The 20,180-nt window shown below is 40.4% G+C and overlaps 1 protein-coding gene across 3 annotated transcripts in view; it reads left to right on the plus strand.

The window, feature by feature from the left end:
- Positions 1–20,180, plus strand: part of KANK1 (KN motif and ankyrin repeat domains 1) — a 132,045-nt gene that overhangs the window by 58,294 nt on the left and 53,571 nt on the right. Inside the window, exon 1 of one of the 3 annotated variants that reach the window (XM_066339542.1) lies at positions 906–943. The exons of the other annotated variants lie outside the window; for them this stretch is intronic. The gene's annotated coding sequence lies outside the window, so the exon portion shown is untranslated. Of the gene's footprint in view, positions 1–905; positions 944–20,180 lie in introns of those variants that run through there. 3 annotated transcript variants of the gene reach the window in all.

The raw sequence follows: 20,180 nt of genomic DNA on the forward strand, positions 1-20,180 counted from the left end.
TCAGGAAGCAGAGAGCTGTGTAACCCTTGTCCTGTGCAGTTTTGCTTTTTGACAGCTGTGACAGCCAGCAGAGCTTTGGTCTCAGATGCGGCGTAACAATCAGTGCAGCTTGCAAACAGTAATTTTGTTGTAACATCTGCCATCCTCTTGGGGTGAGGCTGTGTGTTTTACCCGTGGGCTGGCAGTTGCTGGATGGATTTCGTTAGGTTCCCAGACACACCCTGGTTTCTGTATAATTGATGTGCTTATTAAAAGGGAGCAGAAAAACCTCTTCTGTTCCCAATACCTGATTTAATAATAAACTCTCATTCTGGTCTGTGAACAAGTCTCTTTTTTCTTGCTGATCTCACACCTTTGGCTATTATGGTCTGCAGTTATGAAAGTAGAAGATAATTTTTGTTGGCTGTTGAAAATACAGGAGAAGTGTTTTGCAATTTTCTTTTCTTTTTGCTGCTTTGTATGGGAGAATCAAGCTGAAAATCTGCTCCCTTAAAACTAGCAGTTTCATCCTTTTTTAAAAGAAAAACCCAACAACCCAGCTTCTTGCACTAGATGGCAGTGTGGATAGTTCAATGGGAAACTTGTTTTATTTAGAAAAATTGTAAGATTGATGACTGAAACTATTCAACATAAAAAATCCTTTCTTGTGATGGCAAAATCATATTTTGTTGCTTGTCCACCACACATTTGTATGGGGGGAAAAATGTGTGTTCCAGGTTTGAAAAGCTTATGTAGGAAGTGCCAGTTTTCAGAGTTGCAAATTATTGCATTATTCTCCTTTTAGTTTTTCCTCTTACATCTCAGAAGACCTGAGGTCCTGCAGGCTTAAATGTTCATTTACACACTTCTAAAAGTGTGTTGCTACTGTCCTGCAGACATAAGCTTGAGGAGGAGTGAGCTTGTCACTGCTGAGTGAAGAGTGACAATTACTAAATATTGAGAAGTATGCTAAAATGATTGGGTATGATGACACATTATTGGTCAAGGGTTAGTAGTGGATGAATAGATGTATCAAGTTGCAGATATCTTGAAGACACTTCATCAAATTTTCAAAATTAGGCTATAATTAAGAAAAAATATAGCATTCTTCTATGCAGGTGAAATATTAAACACAGTAGATAAACTTTAAATCAGGATCTTTGCCCCATACCTGAGTGCCAGTGTGAGGGTAGAATCCTGGTGAACACCAGCAATCGTTTATTGAAATTCAGTAGTGCTCCTTTTCATTGAAAGAAATTGAAGGGCAGACCTGGGCTGAGACATGATATCTGGAATTCTTCTCTGAGTAGATGGTCAGGAACCTGTTGGATACTGGGAAAAACAGTATCTGAGCCATTTGTGCCAAGGCATGAGTCTCTGAGATGGTGGGGTTTGTGGTCCCACATTTTCCCTTCAGCAAGACCTGTTTACCCAAAGAGAGAAAGGATTTCACCTGGAAAGAAAGTCCAGATAATCATTGGAAATCCACTTGCTTTTATTTTGAGTTAGGTTAGAAAATTGCTATCTGGTTCTGCTCAACTTATCCCTTAGGTATCATCAGAAAATGTACCATGCAGGCACCTCCACAAAAATATGTCTTAGATGTATAAAAGTGTACTTTCACCAAGGGTTTTGTGGTATATGCTTTAGCTCTCATACATAATGCAAATAAGAAATTAAGACTAGTGTTTTGAGACAGATTATCAGAAAGGTTTTAAGGTAAAGCTAATTATGTTGTTAGGAGAGAATTATGAAACTTTTAATTGCAAAGAGGTATTCAATATCTAGATGCTATTACACTAAAGTAACAGCATCTTTCCATAGCTTGTGCTATCTGTATTAGATAAAAGTATAAAAGATAAAATAATCATTAAAGAAGCCCAGACAATAAACAGTAGGAATAAGTCTTTGCTTGCACACATGTAATGTTGTATGTGTCAAATAAAAGTGTGCCGGTTTTTTTGTAAAATAATGAGAAGAGAGCAAGCAGGTGTGGGAAAAATAAAATTATTTAATTAATCTTCTTCATGTATTAAATGCAAAAGAAATCTTACTGGTTTTAATATATTAAATATAATTAAATGTTTTATATTAAATATACTTAAATATTTAAAAGTGTTTTAATCCTTAATGTCAGTTAACTAGAAATAAAATGGTCAGAATGGTGAACTTAACAAGCTTAATTTTTGTATTTGCAGGATCCATGTTCTTTCCTTGTCTTGTTCAAATATCTGCTAGTTAACACACTGCATTATTCCTTAACATGAATACAACTCAGAGTTTGTCCACAAATGTATGCTATTGGAGTGAGTAATTATTCTCTGTTGTCCACTGTTTTTTCCCTATTGTTTATTAAGCTTGTTAATATAAAGTTTCTTAGGCAGAAATTGCCCTGTGCTGTAGGAAATTAGATAACTCAGATGCAGATTACATTTCTTTCAAGCAGAGAGAACAAATTTAGTGGCATTTACTTGCCCTCTCTAAACGATCCTAAGGCCACTGCTGAGGGGCAGTCTGTATCTCAGTGCCTTGAATGAAAATTTGCAGAATGCTGGTGCTCTGTCACAGCTGTGTCCTGCTAGACAGTGAGTTAAAGTATAACTGTAGGGAGACAAAAAAGGAGCCCAGATGTTAAAAAGGAATTTCTTATGCAACTGTTCTGCTTTGCCTGAGCAGCAAAGCTAGAGGACTGTGTAAAACAATTACTGCTTGGACATGAAACTCTTTATCTTGCTGCTCCAGGGGAGCTTTGTGGTTGAAAAGGGGCCCTCTTCTAAATACAAGACAGCTGAAAACATAGACAAAGATTAGGCTCTTGCTGAAGAAGCTAACCTCAGCTAACCTTTCTGATGGTTCTGCTGGGCAGAGAGTTGGTGTTTCTGCTGGTACCTGCTTGATTTCTCACCCCTGCTTTAGCTCCCCTCCTAAATGTGCTTCTGCCACAATTCACAGCCATGCTGAAAGTTGCCATCCTTCATTCTACTAATAAAATTGGACTTCCAGCCATTTAAATAATGTCACTTTTTGCTTAGCTGTTAAACTAATTAATGTTGTAGTTTAAACAAGGGCACAGTTCATTCAGAATGTCTAGGATTCTTCATAAGTACAGAAAAAACCAACCTCTAGCCTTATCTCATTTTGAAATAGATAAAGAGGTTAGTGCCACAACGTATTATGTGGTCAGATTAGTGTACACATACATAAGTGTCCAGCTGTCCTTCTGAAATGGACGAGCAGTGACAAGTTTCATGCAAAATTTAGGAAAGGTATTCTGGGTAAATAGAATGCAGCTGGTTTGGTACATAAACTACACATGTCCAAGTCTGGGGGGGGGAAAAAAAAGGCAGAAAAAATGCTTCAATTTTCACCTCATACAAATCATCTGTTTTCTCTGCCTGTCTTGTATTTAGGGGTAACAAAAAAGGGTGACAAGGGTAACAAAACTGGTGTGTATTACTTTTTCTCCTCTCATTGTTTTTAGCAAAAAGAAAAATACACGTACTTTATATTTTGTTTCTCTTTCATTATCTCCTCTACCAGGACATTATTTGCACTGGTATATAGATGCAGTATAGGGGAATATTTCTGGATGACCATTTCCCCAAGGGTGCTTATTAAGAATTATTGCTTTGTATTTCACACTGTGGTACTAAACAAACAAACAAATAGAAAATTCAACCTCTCCTTCCAGCTGGGAGTTACAAATGACTTAAAAGTGAGCTAGCAGTGCCAAGGAAAACTGTGGTCTACCAAAGATAAATAGGAATGCATACATGCTATAAATATAAAAGTTACAGAAAATTGAGTAATAACTGGTTTATATTATACTGTAACCACTGGGCTGGATGTGCTTGAAGTCAAGTATATTTCTGTGAGTAAGAGAAGAGGAATTTGTTGACAGGAACAATTGTTAAATGTCTGTGCCTTCACTAGGGGCAAAAGGAAGCTTGATTTGTGCAGCTGTATCTCACTGATAGGAAGGAAAAGATTGGGTTATTGCAAAGAAAACTCTGCACACTGTTCTCAGCACAGTGTTTTAGAAAGTTGTCTTGATTACATACTGTTTGAATTAGTTTGAACTGAGAGGAACATATAGTTTCTTGAAGAAGTAGACATAATAAGCTGGCAAATGAGATTTTTGGTCCTTTTATCCTTTGATTATTTACCATTTGTCAGTAAATAAGATTGATATTACTGCCAGGTTTTACACTGGCCTTAGCCAGTTCTACCCTCAATAGTTTAAGTTGTGCTGAAAAACTTGTATTTTCCAGGCAGAGCAAAAAATAGATGTACCTTCTTATTATATGTGGTGAGTCTTGGGCTACTTAATGGAAAATGGTCACACCGTACAAAATGCTAGAGGCATCTGCAGCTGAAAAGTGGGTTGTTACTTTGAATTTTGTTTGCTCTGGCCAGTGAGGTTGATCAAGCTTAGGAAGTTAGTAGCAAAGTTAGAGTTTACAACGTTGACTTCTCTATTTGGGAGAAATTTTATCTGAAAATTCTGATTTCGCTTAATGAAGTTCAATCATTCAGTCAATTTCTGGGCAATTAAACCAGAGCTACACACCAAGAAACAGACCTGTATGTATGAGGTCAGCCACAGGGTTCTCGTGGGAGCTCACAGCAACCGCTCTGAAGCTGGGCTCAGCTCTGCTGTGAATTTACTGAAACAGCTGCTTATCAGTTGGCATGGCTCTCTGCTTTCACATTTTTACCACAGATGCCTGGGAAAGTTGGGTGGTTGTGCATCCTGTGCTTGCCTATTGTTAATGTTACCTCTGACATTCTGAAAAATAGAGGGGAATAATAATACACTGTGTTTGCTGTTAGCTTTCAGTTTATCAGCTCCCCGTATCCCCTGGACTGAAGCTAAAGGTCTGGAGGGCAGGATGGGGCAGCCCAGGATTTGGTTTGGGGCATATGCATGCTGCCCTCAGCAGGTCCCAGTGCTGCAGGCTGGTCTGGAAAATAAACTGCTCAATTACTGAATTGGCAGTGTCTCCTTGTGGGTGCTTTTGCTGCTGTTTTCACTCTCTGAATGGCCCTGAGGTGAGATCTTAACCATCCTGCAGGAGCAAAGGCAAGGCACTCAGACTGGCAGGGTGCAGACCACAAGCTGTGTGAGAACAGCCACCATCTCCTGTGAAACTTGCTCCCTGCATCTTGAGAGGCTTACAGATCTTGGCATTTGGGTTGAAAATCAGAGGCTTTTAGGAGTGTTAAAGTGTAGTTTTTGAAAATCAGACAGGGTCCTTGCTGTTCCATTAAATGTTGCTGTTAGCTGATTAGTTTCCATACTCACATAGAAGATGTTCCTGGCAAAAACAAGTCTATCTCTTGGCTTGCAATGTATCTCCCTACCCCGTTCTCCTTTGAATTGCGTTGGTTGGGAATATTAGCAGTCTGCTGCAGCACCTGCAGTATGGGGGCAGGAGCTACAGTCCTGGCAAGAGCAGAGGTTTTTCTCTGTTGATACCTTATATAGAGAGACTCAGAAGTTTTCTGACAAAAGTTTGCTAAAACCAGCGCCAGGGTGCCAGAAGTCATTGTGATGCATTTTGATTTTGTAATATACATAAGTAACAGTCATTTAATCAACAGATCTGGCAAGATCAAGAACAGGAGTGATTAGGACATAAAGAATAGACAGTAAATAAATAAAATTAATAAATAATCTCATCTGGGATTAGAGGTTGGTGTGAGAGAGTTGGCAGGAAATAATTAAAACACATTCACTGGGAGATATGTTTATCTTTTATTCCTCCTACTTTTCATTAATGCAAATTTCCACCCATGCTGTAACTATGAGCTGGTGCAAAACACAGCTGGCCCTGAGGGATGATAGTAAAATGTTTATTGGCCCTCCATCTTCTTTTAGTGGTTGCTATGTAGAGGTATACACTGCTATGCCCACTCATGATTTCACAAATTTGGGAATGAACTGTGTAGGTTCCACCTGATTGGGAGCAGAAACCACATGCCTTGATACCAGAGCTGAAAATTTTAAAAAGTAATTGCTTTACAGTGTCCCACAAATAGGTTTTAACTGACGTGGTTTGAATTAAGAGTTAATTTTTACTATCATTAATCACTGTTTGGATGCTGAAGAGGGCAACATGGTAAGCTTTTAAATGAAGTAATTATTTGGAACTGTGAAGCTTTGTTTAAAAAGAAAAAAACCTAATTTTTTTAAAAATGTGATCACCGTTGGGGTGCATTGGAATAACTTCTGTTCTTGTGAAAACCAACTTTTATTCTTAAACAATCTGTCTTGGTATTCTGAAATCTCACTCTGAGGTGCTCTTGGGGGAGGTTTCCTCACCCGAGATTTAGGTGGTTTAAAGTCCTTGGCCCTCTAAAATCCCCAAGTCGTGTTGGTATAAAAAAGCAGAGTCCTCAAGGTTTGTTTTCAGGTTTCTCATGATGTTTATTATTTGATATCTCAGAATTTTCTCTGCTCCCAGCCGAGGTCCAGACAGCAGCTGGGACACGAGGAGACTGCCCCACAGATGGGATGTCCCCTAACATTTATACAGATAACTATGTGTTGGTTATTTACTATTTTGTACCAATGCCTGGTGCCCACACTAAAAGTGCCATTTCTACTTTGACCCAACCCACTCTAACTACTTTGTGCCATCACCACCCCAAAAGATGGAAGATGAGGAAGAAGGAGAAGTACATGAGGTACCACCCAAATTCCACCATCTTGTCCCCATTTAACTCTATTCTATAAACTCTAAAACTACTGGATTTTGTATCTTCTACTGTGCAAAACTACTGTTTTCACATCCCGGTGGTTTGCAGTTCCTCTCTCTGTGTCAGAAGCCTCTCCCATGGACTAAAATCAAACCTGGTGTGTTTTCCTGGGCTCTGTGCCAAGGTCTCCGAGCCCCCTGGACCAGCTCCACGCCCCCCTGTCCAGGGCTCAAATTCCCTTCCTCGGGTCTCAGGTCATCCAAGGGGATGTCCTGGACTCACAAAGTGCTATTTTTCCTTGGAGTCAGATTTTTCCAGGTTTCTTTATATACAGAATAAAGCTGTGCAGCTGCCACTCGGCGATACCACACAAGGTTGCAGTTGCATTGTGGAGAGCGTGTCTCATTTTTGGGGAAAGGATGGTGTTCAACAGCCCAACTGGATTTTGTTAGGGTGAGCTCTGTTCACAGAATGAAAGAACCACCAGGTCAGAAGAGACCTCCAAGATCACAGAGTCCAACCCAGCCCTAACACCTCAACTAAACCATGGCACCCAGTGCCACATCCAGCCTTTCTTTAAACACATCCAGGGATGGTGACTCCACCACCTCCCCAGGCAGATCATTCTAGTACTTTATCATCCTTTCTGTAAAAACTTTTCCCTAATATTCAACCTGTATTTCCCTTGGGGCAGCTGAAGACCGTGTCCTCTCGTTCTGTCAGCTGCTGCTTGGAGAAAGAGCCCAATCCCAGCTGAGCACAGACACCTTTCAGAGGATTGTAGAGAGTGACAAGGTCACCCCTGAGTCTCCTTTTCTCCAGGCTGAACAACCCCAGCTCCCTCAGCAGCAGCAGTTCATATTGGCAGGACCAGTGCTCCTCGGTGCTGCAGGGAGAAGAGCTCAAGAATCTGTTCATGAATGATAATGTGTGTGCACAGTGCTTTGCTCTGTGTGATGAATGGGTGAAACTTATAGTGTTTCTGAAGGACTGTCCAGGTATCTTGGAGCTGCCTGTTGTCTCTGACTTTTTTATTCTGCCTCCCTTCAGAAACAGGCAAATGGAGCAACATCGAATTTCAACTAAATACAAAACTCAGTCTGCAATAGTTATTTTTCTAGAATTAATGCCTTTAAAGTTGTTCACAGGTAGAAATTAATTGCCTCTTTAGACAGCACTTGTCTCCATCATGAGTCAACTCTATCTTGCAGTACTTATCAACACTTTTTAATAAGATGAAATTTATATTTAGAGATAATATTCATACACATAGAGTAGCAGTGATTCCTGAAGGTTTTTTAAAAATGTGTTTTCATCATTGTTGCTTTGAATGCTTTTTTGTTACTGCAGCAATGTAAATACACACTAGTCTCATGGGAGGGGCTGGTGTCTTCACAGGTCTAGAGAGTGTAGGGAGTGATTTCTGCTGTTCTGTCCCACCTTGCCTCAAAAACCTGTGTGCTGCTGAGAAAGAACGAAATGTTCTCTTCACAGTTGCATTCTTTCTGCCACTGTTCACTGCTGCCAAGCCAATAAAATGAAAGTGGATTTTTTAAAAGCTTTTTTCTTTTTCTTTTTCTTTTTCTTTTTCTTTTTCTTTTTCTTTTTTTTTTTTTTTTTTTTAACCTTTACTGCTTTTTGGTTTCTGAGCAAAGAGCTGCTGATGCCAAACATTATACCTGTTCAGGTTTTGCCTTCCCGCATTGCCCTGTTAATTTGGCACTTTTGGGAATGTTTGTTTCTGCAGCTTTTTTTGAGCAGAGCGTGTAAAATCTTTCAGGAGGGGAGGAGATGGAGTGGTGTTCTCACACACACACACACACACACACACGCACACACAGAGCTGTGTTTATTTCTGTATAAGCTAAAAGCTGCCCAGCTCCAAAATACACAGCCATAAAGGGAGCACCACCACAGCAGCTGTAGGTCACCTTATGCATGGAGCCAGGGTTTATGTGCCTGTCCTGCAGCAAGGCCAGCTGCCTCAGGCTCTCAGCAGAGAGGTAAACATCATGAAGAGCAGGGTGTTTGTGGGTGCCACTGAGCTGATGGGGAGATGATGGTGGGAGGCACCTTGAAAACCTTGATTCGTCTCTATAGCTCTTGTGTGAGAGGCCAACTCCTACCTGAGACAAAAATCTCATTAGTCATAGACCAAGAGACCTTGCTGTTAAATGGTGATGCTAAGAAATTTGTTTCAGCTGTTCTTTATGCTACTCCTTCCTCTGCAGCTGGGAGCAAACAGAGAGGGATGTTCACGTATCTTGCAGCTCTGTTAGCCCATGCTGCAATTTGATTATCAGCAGTTCTCCAAGTAAGCTTTGAAAGTCCTTTTCTGCTTCTCCAAGTCCTGCAATGAGCTCCCTAAGGAAAATGAAGGACAAATACCACTGAAAATCTGCAGTCTACTTTTTGTGCTACAGTGTCCACCACTAAGTTAACCCTTCCTATTTCTATCACATCTTTTCAATAATGTATTCTGGTATCTGAGTTACAATACAATAAGATAATCTTGATTTTGTTATGTTACATCGCAGTATGTTAAGCCTTCCATGTATTTATTTACAGCAACAACAAAACCCACAAATTTTGGCAGCAATCATAGCTACCATTCATTATTTTAGAGCAACTGCTGATGTGTGATTTATGCACCAATAAACAAACATCACAATTCTCTTAAAATCAGCTGAGAGTTAGTTTGTGTTAAGCAAACAGAGAGATACATGCAAAGGTTTGAGATCCTATGCTGCAGCTACAAGACCTCAGTTGAGGATAAAATCTGCAACTCTCCACTTCTTTATTCACTCTGAGATGCAGGCATAGTTCACAGTCTGGAAGTTGGTGTGATGTGGCACATCAATTTGTGAGGTGCATGTTGCCCAGTAAGGCTTGACCTAATTTTAGACACATCCGTGTTTAACATTTGCTTTCCTAATTCGGGTGGGAGTGGAGACAATGTAAACTGAACAAGTTTCCATAGGAGTTTTGTTGTTTAAGTGCCATTTAGCTTTTTAAAAATTGGCCCTTAAAGAATGTGCCTTACTTGACAGTTGCTGATGAAAATAGTGCTTGTTTATGTGCCCTCAAAGGCTCATGCGCCTGAGCTATGATGTGATGAATTTAGCTACATTTATAAGGAAACTAATGCTGGTTTTCAGCCTTTAAGAACTCCATTGTGACATATCAAGTAGCTAGCATTTTCTTTGAAAAGTTCTAGTTTCATAGCAATTATTTTTCAGTGTGATGGCACCAGGCGAGAAGCATACTAATGGTCCTCAGATAACTCAAAAGAATTTTCATTTGCATTCGTATTTCTTCTCCCAATTATGAATGTGCTATAAAATAATTGATATATAGCAAACATTAAAGCATTTGAATTGTCATACTCCATTGCATAGATATAGTCTGCTTCTTAAATCATATTTTTGAAATGATAATTCACATAGTGTTAATTTCACGTCTTTAGGTTTGTCTTCCACATAATTTGTCTGTTTCTTCTCTTTTCACTTTGCATTTTTTCTGGTGAAGCAGATATACTGTGTTGGAAATATTGGTGTCCAGTTTACAAGCAAGTATTTTGTACTGCCAGTTCTGTTCTGGTAGAGGTAAACAAAAGCAGTTTTTGTGCCTGCACTTGTGTAGTCCTTGAAAATCAGATCATGTTCTTCTCAACAAGGTGCTTCCCCAGCTTAAATGATTGCAGACAGCTTCCCACCTTGATGGCAGCCTTCCTCCCTGAAAGAGGAAATGCTTTTATGAATGGGAAATACAGAATATTTCTAAATACTGTGCAATCTAATATCTTCAATCTTTTATTTACCCTATTGCTTAATGGCAAAGGAATATTTGTGTAAGCATGTATATACAAGATATGTGATGGCATTTAGATGTAGGGAATGGAAAATTACCTGTTTACCTAAGGAAAATTTTGCCTATTTACATGTTTTCAGCTTTTGAAACTTCACTGCAGGCTCACATCAGCACACAGCCTTCATTCTGTTCATTTTCTTGGCCACATTTTGATACTGGATGTACATTATCAGAAACAAAGGGCAAAACATGGATTAATAATTAGCAATATATATATCTACAGTCATTCAGTTGTAACCTCTGTGCTTGCTTTTGCTATTGTATCAAGGAGAGGGGGAAAGAAAAGGTCATTCAGTACAGCAGAGAAGAGCAAAAAGTAAACAATAGTATTTCCTCATATGGTGATTAAACAGCTTTAGAAACTTAAGAAATTAAAAGTAGGAAGAGAACTTGCAAAGGTCTTTAATCCTGTCATGTGGTGATGCTTTATAATGGTTTTGGTTGTCTATTGCCTTCCCTTGCAGTAAAATATAAAAAAGTGTAACAATTCCCATTGCTTGCTTTTAGGCAGTGGACCTGTTGCTCCAAGGAATGGGAGCAGATAAAATTAGGGCTGATTAGTCCCAAATGAGGTACATAGATCCTTGGTGACGAAGCAGTAAAAATAAGCAGCTCCTCCAAATAAGTAAGGTGGGGAAAAGGTAATTCAGCATATCTTAAGAAAAAAGCTAGAAAACACCCGTTTTAAGAGTCCTTTCCTATAATAACTTTTCTCAAGATTTTTAATCAGTAAAACATTAGCTATATTGCTAAAAAGGGTTATTTTTAGACTTTGTAAGGAAGTTACAGTGGCTGCACAAGGGACCCTTAAGTTCTGCTTAGACCAAAAAAAACCCAAAACCTAAATCTTAAAAAATTTTCCTTTTTATCTGACTGGGATAGTCCCAGATTCAGCTGCTGTCTTTTAGATTATGCATGGAATGAGGGAAAAGGGGGACAGGTATAAAAACGTTGTGTATTTTCTGTTTTGCAGTTCTTGCAAGAAGGTAGATGGATGTCCTTTTAAGCTCTGTATTGACGTGCTTGCTGTGGCTGTGTGTTTTATCAGAAATCTGTGGGTACTGGAGCTAGGGAGAGCTCAAAGTATGGCCTAGCTTTCTGGGGAAGGGCCATGTGGATGGGAATAACTGGAACAAAGAAAGGGATTCTCTGCTAAAGTGACCCCTTTATGGTATGGCTTCAGGAGGGCATTGATAATTGTGCAGCAGCTCATTCTGCTCTCGAGATAATAATATAAATGAATATGAAAGCCATTCTTTTGTTACTGAGATCTGAATTAGTTTTAGTTTCATTTACACTACATAGTTTCCTGCTTGGGAACTTGCTTTCTGTGAAGAAACACATGAATCACATTGTAGATGCATTGTTTCAGTGACAGTCCTGCTGTGAGCTTAAGTTCTTGCATTGCTTTTTCTATCAGAATTTGGTTTGTTGTGCACTGCCATCTATTTGTCTGCTCATATGGTGACTGATAAAAAACATACCTTATTTTGCTATTTCTTTATTAACATTCTGCTCTCTAATAAGAGGTCAACTAAAAGGCACTATCTTTATGGATCTCCATGGAAAGGTGTAGTTTTTGCAGATTATGGTGGACTCAGTCCACCATCTCAGGGTTATAACAGGGTGAGTGTTTCAGATCCATACACCATTTGGGGAATTACAGATTTGATTCTAACTTGACACGTGTTGTAAGATATAGATGGCCCCTTGTTTGTTATTGTCTCAGCTCATGTCAGCGCTGAGACACAGTTTTGGCTGACAGACAGTGTGAATGAAGGCCGAGTTTATTTGGATGTGTGACTGGCGGGAATGAGAGTCAGCACTGCCAGCCTCAGTGGCACATGGCAGTCACACCACACACGTCCCAGCAGCTTGTCAGCACCTCTGCTTCCTGGCACCCTGTGGCACAGCAGTGCTGTGTGTGCCTCATGCCAGATGCAGGGCTTTGGATCAGAATTTTCAGGGGAGAGATGTAATTCAGGGAGTTCTGGCTTCCTAAGGAGAAAAGTTTCTGTTCAGTAAGTTGATCGCTATGCTTTTGTCTGCACTGGACTCTGTTGCCATTATCTGTTTGAAAAAGATGGGGAGTGTGAGCATGAGAAGATGCTGTGAATAATTAATTCAAGTGTTAGTTCACTCTCTCACTGAGAAGGAGGAAGACAGGTTATATGAACTCTATGCTGATTTCAATTACTCGGATTAAATTACAAAGTCCCAGAGCATTAGGAACGGGTTATTTTAATGTTGGTTTGACTAGGCTGCAGAGAGGAACATCCCCTGTGAGGGACAAGTGCATTGCCCAAACTTGTGGTCCCCTCCTTTGGGTGGGTAAGTTCCCTGCAGGTGTCCACACGTAGCAGAATGTTTTTGGCTGCATGCAATGCAGAGGCTGAGTGACACTTGCCTGACAAGCTGACAAGTCTTCCTCTATGAGCTGCTGAGCAGGAAGAGTATGAAGATACCCAGCAACACTGGCTCCATCATGCTCTGCTGCAGCTGCTGCCAGATGGTCTCCAGCTGGTTCATGCCAGCTCCAAATCAAAGTGTTAGCACGGATGGGTGATTCTGCATGCTCACCAACAAGAGGCCATATGGCACGTGGTGGGGGGACTGGCAGGTTTTTGCTGCTGTGGTATCCTGCCTCCCTCCTGCCAGAGTGTGCAGGCTTGCAGGCCATAGGCTGTGGTGTGGACATATGGTGGCTTTGGAGGCTGGAGCAGAGAAACCTCCTCACCCCTGGAATAAGTGTTGAAAGCCTCACAAAAGGTGGTCCATGGCTTAGGGAGGAGGTAGAAAAAAAATTGTGTACACATGCTGGCTGTTTCTGAGGGATGCTGTGTGATGGAGTGGGAAGGGACAGCAGCCTGCAGGATGTCTGGAGTGTGTTCCCTGGCCATGCTGAAGCTGTGGGGTTGTGGTCTCAGTAGAAAAATCTGTAGTGAGTAGGGTCCCCATGTCCCCATTGTAGCTGAAGGGCTACTTCAAGCAGCTTGAAGAGAAAATGTTAGTATTGAGGCTGTAGGTACAGTTTAGCACTTACGGATAGATGTGGGCTATAGACAGAGTCTAATGGAGAGTGAGACTTTAGGTCCTCTCTTGTAAACTGTGGTACATGAAAAGCCACAGTCTGTCCCTTGCAATATTTTCTCCTTGCCCTACAATTTTGCACTTTCATTGTGGAGAAAGCCTGTAATTTCTCTGTTCATGTAAAGTTGATACCACAGTACCCATTTAGTAGTAAAAAAAAAAAAAAAAAAAAAAAAAAAAAAAAAAAAAAAAAAAAAAGAGTAAGAGATACCAGAATTTGGGCATTATTGCAAAGAGGGAAGCAGCATTTAGGGCTAGATGGGGACAAAGTGGATCTACTAGAGCTTTCTCAGGTAGATACATCTTCAGCTGAGGTCACAGTTACATGAGCAAATGCTGCTAGACAGAAGTCTGTTTATCTTTGAACTTGCCAACTGTCCCATATCATTGCCCCTTCTGTCATATCAGATTTATGGTTGGTCTGGTTATGTATAGCATCTCAGACCTAAAATCAGAGCACGAGACACACTGAGATTTGACTGTCTGCCTCTAAATATGTTTCATGCTTGTGCCATTATATATGCAATGCCACTGAAGACTTAATAATTGGGTATTTTATAGAAGAGTTAGACTTGTCTATTTATCAGAGTTTGTGCCTTAAAATCCTTGCAGTTTGTCTTAGATGCAAAGTCTAAAGAAGATCACAGTCCATTTCATAAACTGTTTGTAAATACCCTTGATTGGTTTGTTCATCTCAGCCTTCAACCTTATCTACCTGTAAATTCTCTTTGAATAAGTGAATTAATTTTAAATTATTGGAATCTGCATATGTGTTTTTCCAACTGTTGTTCAACTTTTAACGTTTAAAGATAGAGTGGAAAGGATGCTGTGCTTTGTCCTGCCCCACTGAGTGGACAGATGTGATGGGCAGTTCATATACATGCTGTGGAGAGGAAGGCAGAACTGCTTCTCATCCCAGACAGAGCATTTCCAGGGTTGTCAGCTCTGGGAGGCCACAGGCATACTGCAGCTGGGATGCATGAGCCACCCCCAACACAGGTTTAGTCCTCTCCCTACTTTTTGGAAGACTTTTCATTTGTTATTCCTGCCGGATTTCAGGCTTTATCAGAGCAGGTGAAAATGCTGCTTAGCACACATTTCATTTCCCTCCTGGAGACTGAAAAATTTTAAGCCATGGAAGACTCATCCCTCCTGCTTTTCCACAAGAAAAATGTGGTTAGCCCTGTTGCATCCTTTGGGCTCCCTGTCACAGCAAGCATTACGACCCATAGCAATATCATACTGGCTTGAATTCATGTATTTTTATGTGACTCATTATTCACTGGCATAAATAAAAGGGAGTGTCTTCTACATCACCCATTAGGAATTTCAGGTATAGAAAAAGTTTGTTTTTTCTATCATGGCTTGCCTTTCTTTTTCTAGTTGTTGGCTTGTTGGGGTTTTTTATGGTTTTTTTGTTTTCTCTAATGTAAACAGAAATGGGTTTCTGAGCTGCAGAACCATGCAGTCTTCTGAAGGTGTTTTTTTTTTCCTTCTGTAATGTAATGTAATGTGATGACAATGATGTTGTTAGGTATGATTTCCAAAAGAGATGGGTGGTCTGAGGATGCTTGCAGGGTGTGGGGGGCCTTGCAGCACTGCGTGGTGGGTGTCATCCAAACATTCCTGTCTGTGCTTAGGCTCACATCACATGAGCAAAGATCATTGCACATTAAACAAGGGCCACCAAGTCACCAGACTGCAGCCCAGTTCTGTTGGATGGGATGTCTTCCTTATTACAGGTGACAAAAGCATGTCAGTATGATTTACAGAGAAAGATTTCCTTTTACTAATGAATGTTCCTGATAGTAAGAACATAGCAAGGGCTGTGACTTCTGGCTGACAGTGAGTCTTCTGGATCTCTGAGAACAGGGATGGTTACCAAAAGTCTACTAGGCTCACCTGATGTCTTTTGGGATACTTTGGAGGGCTGTGTCCAACCTCTGGCCTGTGCTAGAGAAAGCTGGTTCTGCTTGCAGGTAAATTCTGTTTTGTCTTAACTGCTTGACAAGAATTACTAGAACTGAGGTTTACCTTCCCACAAATTAGCTAGTTTTTAGAGCCAAGCTTGGTCACACTAAAAAAATTGAATTTGCCTTACCCCATTTTGTAAGACTGTTCTTGCAAACAACTTTTTAGTTGTTTTTTGTTTTTTTTTTTTTTTTAGTAAGATGCTGTTCATGATCATGATCTTCCACATGGAAGGGTAGAAAAGTGGCAAAGTAAAATGAGCTGGGGATTGTATTGCCTATGAGCTGGGAGAGAAGATTATAGTTCATAAAACCACAAAGGGTGTGGTTTGAATCTGAATCTGAAAAAGCTGAATCTGCTCTGATTTTGACCAAGTCCTGCAATGCAAGAATTTGGTGGCAGTGAAATTTGTGGAACATCAGTTTAAAATAAGAAAAAGGTATGTAGTGGGTATTGACAGCCTGGGACTTCCTGGCCCCCAAGGCAGCAGGAGCAGGTGGCATCAGCAGGGTCCGAATGAGGCTAGTCAAATTCACAGGCAATTTATGTGAATATTGAAATTACATAGTAAGGACATATCTTTAAATATTCCCGACCCAATAATAGTTGATGCTGGGAGAATGCTGAGGCATGGGCTCATCATAAGGCACTTGCACTCTCCTTAAATAATATCTGCTGTTGCTACTATTGAAAACAAGATAATCTGGGTGGATCATTTGTCTGCCTTACAGAATGCTTGTGAAGTTTGTTTCTGCTGGGTACTATTTTGAAATCCTTTTGGTCTTTCTTTTTCCTTTCCCATCAAGTCAATGAATGGCTTGTGTAGAACAGCTGATTTCTCTTCTGAATCCTCCAGACACAACTGGGATAACTCCTTGTGGAAGGGAAACTAAAACTCAGTAGCTGATGGTGAACCATTTCTGCTGTTGCTAGCAAATGTGAAAAACCAAATACTTGTAGAAATTCAGTAAATTTGTGGGATATTTTGAATAGCCAGAAGGACCCATCACCTTTGAAATATTTTCACATATATCCATTGTCTGAGGCATTTTCTGTACTGAAATCTGCCCAGTGAAGTCCTGCTCCTGTGCAGTAGGTAGGTGGCTTGGAAGAGTGGAGCAGAAACTGTGTAGAAGCTCAGCTCAGGGAATGAGAAGACCATTTTCAAGTATGTAGAAGAAAACACCCCCAGACCCCATTACTGAAGGTAGTGCATTTATTCTCTGCTTGCAGCAATAACGAGGTGGGCAGACAAGCCTAATGCAAGTCTGCTTAAGAGAGGGGCAGGGGGAAAAGACAATTGAGGGAATCCCCATGAAACTGACTAATATTTATTTCCAAACACAGCTTGAGACTTGGGGCATGGCATTGCATCAGCTCAGACTTTGGGGTTCAAAATCAACACAACTTAGAGTTGGATCTGATTTCTTGTTGTTTTTGTCAGAAGGGAAGCATTTGCCCTGGGCAGGAACACTCTGACTGTTCTTTTCTTCAGCTTGCTGACTCAGGTCCCAGAGTTTCTGAGCCATCACTCTTTTCTTAACAGAGCTTAGCTCAGCTTTTGCCTGGAGCTCTGCTGTAAAGAAAGACCTTTTTACAGACCAGTGCTGTAAGTGGAGGGAGTGAGGAAGGGAGGCAGGTAAATTCATGCTGACCGTAGCCATAGCTTGTTAATTAACTTGCTTGTTGAAAGGATTTACAAGGCTTCTTTTGCTCTCATCATACTGCAGATTCTGCAGAAAAAAACCCCATAGTGAGCGTTGATTTCTTTTGATTGGCTGCTTAAATAGTGTCCAAAATATATTACCTGTCATACTGCATTATAGGAAGAATATAGTCTCTGTCTTGTGATGGAGAAACTGAACCACAGCTGACTGTTGCCTGAGAGATGCTGCAGGAAACACTGTTCCCAGGGATTTTTAGCTCTGCATTTTAGGGTGGCCTAGCTACTGATTCATTTTGTTTGGTTAGTGAAACTTGAACAGCAACTTACATAAATTTGCTTGTGATTTGGATGCAACATTAGAAAGAGATCTGCTCTAGAAAGTATGAGAATGGGTGAATTGTTACATGATCAGATAATTAAGTGAAATTTAAAATCACTCACAGTTTACCCTTATCTCAAAGTTGATTATTCCATGTGTGACCTGAAAAAAATTCTTATATGCCTGCATTCTTCCTTGGTTTTTGGCTTTAATTCTTAAATAGCATATATTTAAAAAAGTATTTCTCCCTTACAAAGGTTGCCTTTCAGTTTATTTGCCACTCATTTTGATAAACATAAAGATAAGAAGAACACAACCAAAGTAGGGTTAAGATTGAAAAGTATCAGTGAGATTACAGTCATTATCCCAGGACAGATACCAACCACAGAGCAACTCCCCACATACTTTCTCTTTTGCTGTTGTTGGCTTCAGACCTTGCTTCATTTAAATTGCACCTGGCATAACTTGGTACATATAGGTTGCAGACATTCCTGTTTCCTGTAGGGAAGCACAACTCTGAAAAGTGCTCTCCACTCTAGCTGAGCAGGAGGGATTCCCAGTGTTCATTTCTTCTTGCAGCTAGTGAAATTATTACCATCTATGTTTTCAGATGGGTTTTGCATCTATCTTGTCTCTTGTTTGCAAATGTTATCAGTGTCTTGCAGAATGAAACTGGGCAAGTTCTACTGCCAGGACGACCCACAAGTCTCAGGCAGAAGTCTTGTTGCACTGGTGTATAGCAGGAATGGAGCAGTACCAGTTCTTCTTGAGTATTGCATCTCGTGGGTCGACTTGCTCTGTCAAACCCTTCTACCCTAAACCTATTTAATCACCACTTTGCACTTGCTGGATAGGATTGCTGAGCTGGTTTTTCTCCTGGAACCATTCCCTGACTGCATCCATCTGAACAACTGGGAGCCAGTACCTTTGAATCCTTCACAGTTCTCACCTACAGTGAGATCTTTAACAACAGAATTGTATAGTCTGAGCCACATTCACCCTGTAAGTGGTGCAAAATATGGTGCTGGAGCTTGTTTGGAGTGGTCATTGTGACTGTTTGCTCTTAAGAGTCTGTGTATGTGCCATGAGAAAAAAGAAGATACATACTCATAGATTTAGCCTAAAGCCTCCTTGCCTGGGAAGACAAAATCTGTTTTCTTGAATACCACAAACCAGTGTGTGCTCATCACCATTTCCACATATGACCTCAGCCCTGGACAGGAGGACTTTCAGAATTGCTTTTCTGGGTTAAGAACTGAGTTATATTTCTCTTTTAATTACTGTGTGGCCAACATGCTGTTCTACAACTGCTCCTAGACCAAACCACAATTGTTTTCTATCTTAAGTGTCTCCTGCAAACATCAGACTGAAGTCTGGATTTTCTGCAAGGTCTGTGCGTTTTGAGGCTTCTGCTTTTCTGTAGTTCCGCTGTGTGGATGCCAGAACTCTTCTATATATATGTACTCAGATACTTCTGGTGCTGAAACACCAGGATAGGTGTCAGTGACCCAGCAAGATGCAGCACAAAAGGGGAGCAAGGTTCTTTCCCATTGTGACTAGGACAGGATTAGGACATAGCCTTTATGTTCTGCCTAAAAAAATCACCATTCTGGAAAAACCTGTAAAAGCTGGGGTGTCACGAACATCTGTAGAAACTGAGGATCATGTGTGTTTAAGGTTTCTGCTATTGAACCTCAGGGCAGAAGAGAGTTTGAATATCTAATGCAAAACACTTTAAACAACTGCTTCATTGAGCAATAACTCTTCATATAGCTAGTCTCTGCTTGTTTTGCATTTGCCCTAGGATCTGTAAATCACAGTATTCACAGGCAAGCATGGGTTGAGCATGTAAAAACACATAAGCAAAGAGTTGAAGAGTTGGAAATGGAATATACAAGCTCCTCTACTAATTTTCTTGTCTAAGATGTCTCTACTGGAGAATATGCTTTGCTGTAGAGGAGGCTAAGTTTTCCTCTTCTCTGTGTTCTAGCTGGTCTCTGGTATTTTGCTGCGCCTCACCCACATGAGAGACTTGTGTCCAAATGGAGCTTCTGGGGTGTGTGCAGCTGGGGAATCAAATGTGGCACCATTCTAAAAATGACCCATGTATGTACTGGTGCAATTTCAGGAATTCCGTTCCCAGTGTATGGCTCAAAGCACATTTTTAACAAAATTCCCTTCTTCCATGAGTTTGCTGAGGTAGATCAGATTTTTTTCTGTACTTGAAGAGCTGTTTAATAGGCAGAGTTTTCAGTTCCTGCTACATTTACTCTCAAACAAACAGAAAAACAAAAACAATACAGAAATCAATTCTTTCACTTGGCCAACAAATTATTAGATCCTATGTTTTTCTCTCTTTTTTTCCTGTTGGACTGAATTTGCTTCCTGAGTTATTTAGCTGATCCTCATTTAAGCTCAGAAGCAGCAAGTGAGTTTGCTTGGGCCTGTATAGCTTTGAAACTAATAGAAGCACACCCACAAGGCAGTTTGTACCACGTCAATTGCATCTATTCAAGCAGCAACAAAATGTAGATCTTAGGCCTTGTTTAGATTTTCAACGCTGTTTTTATTAGCTTTATGTCA

This window comes from Sylvia atricapilla, chromosome Z (assembly GCF_009819655.1).
Source record: "Sylvia atricapilla isolate bSylAtr1 chromosome Z, bSylAtr1.pri, whole genome shotgun sequence".
NCBI classification, from domain to species: Eukaryota; Metazoa; Chordata; class Aves; order Passeriformes; family Sylviidae; genus Sylvia; species Sylvia atricapilla.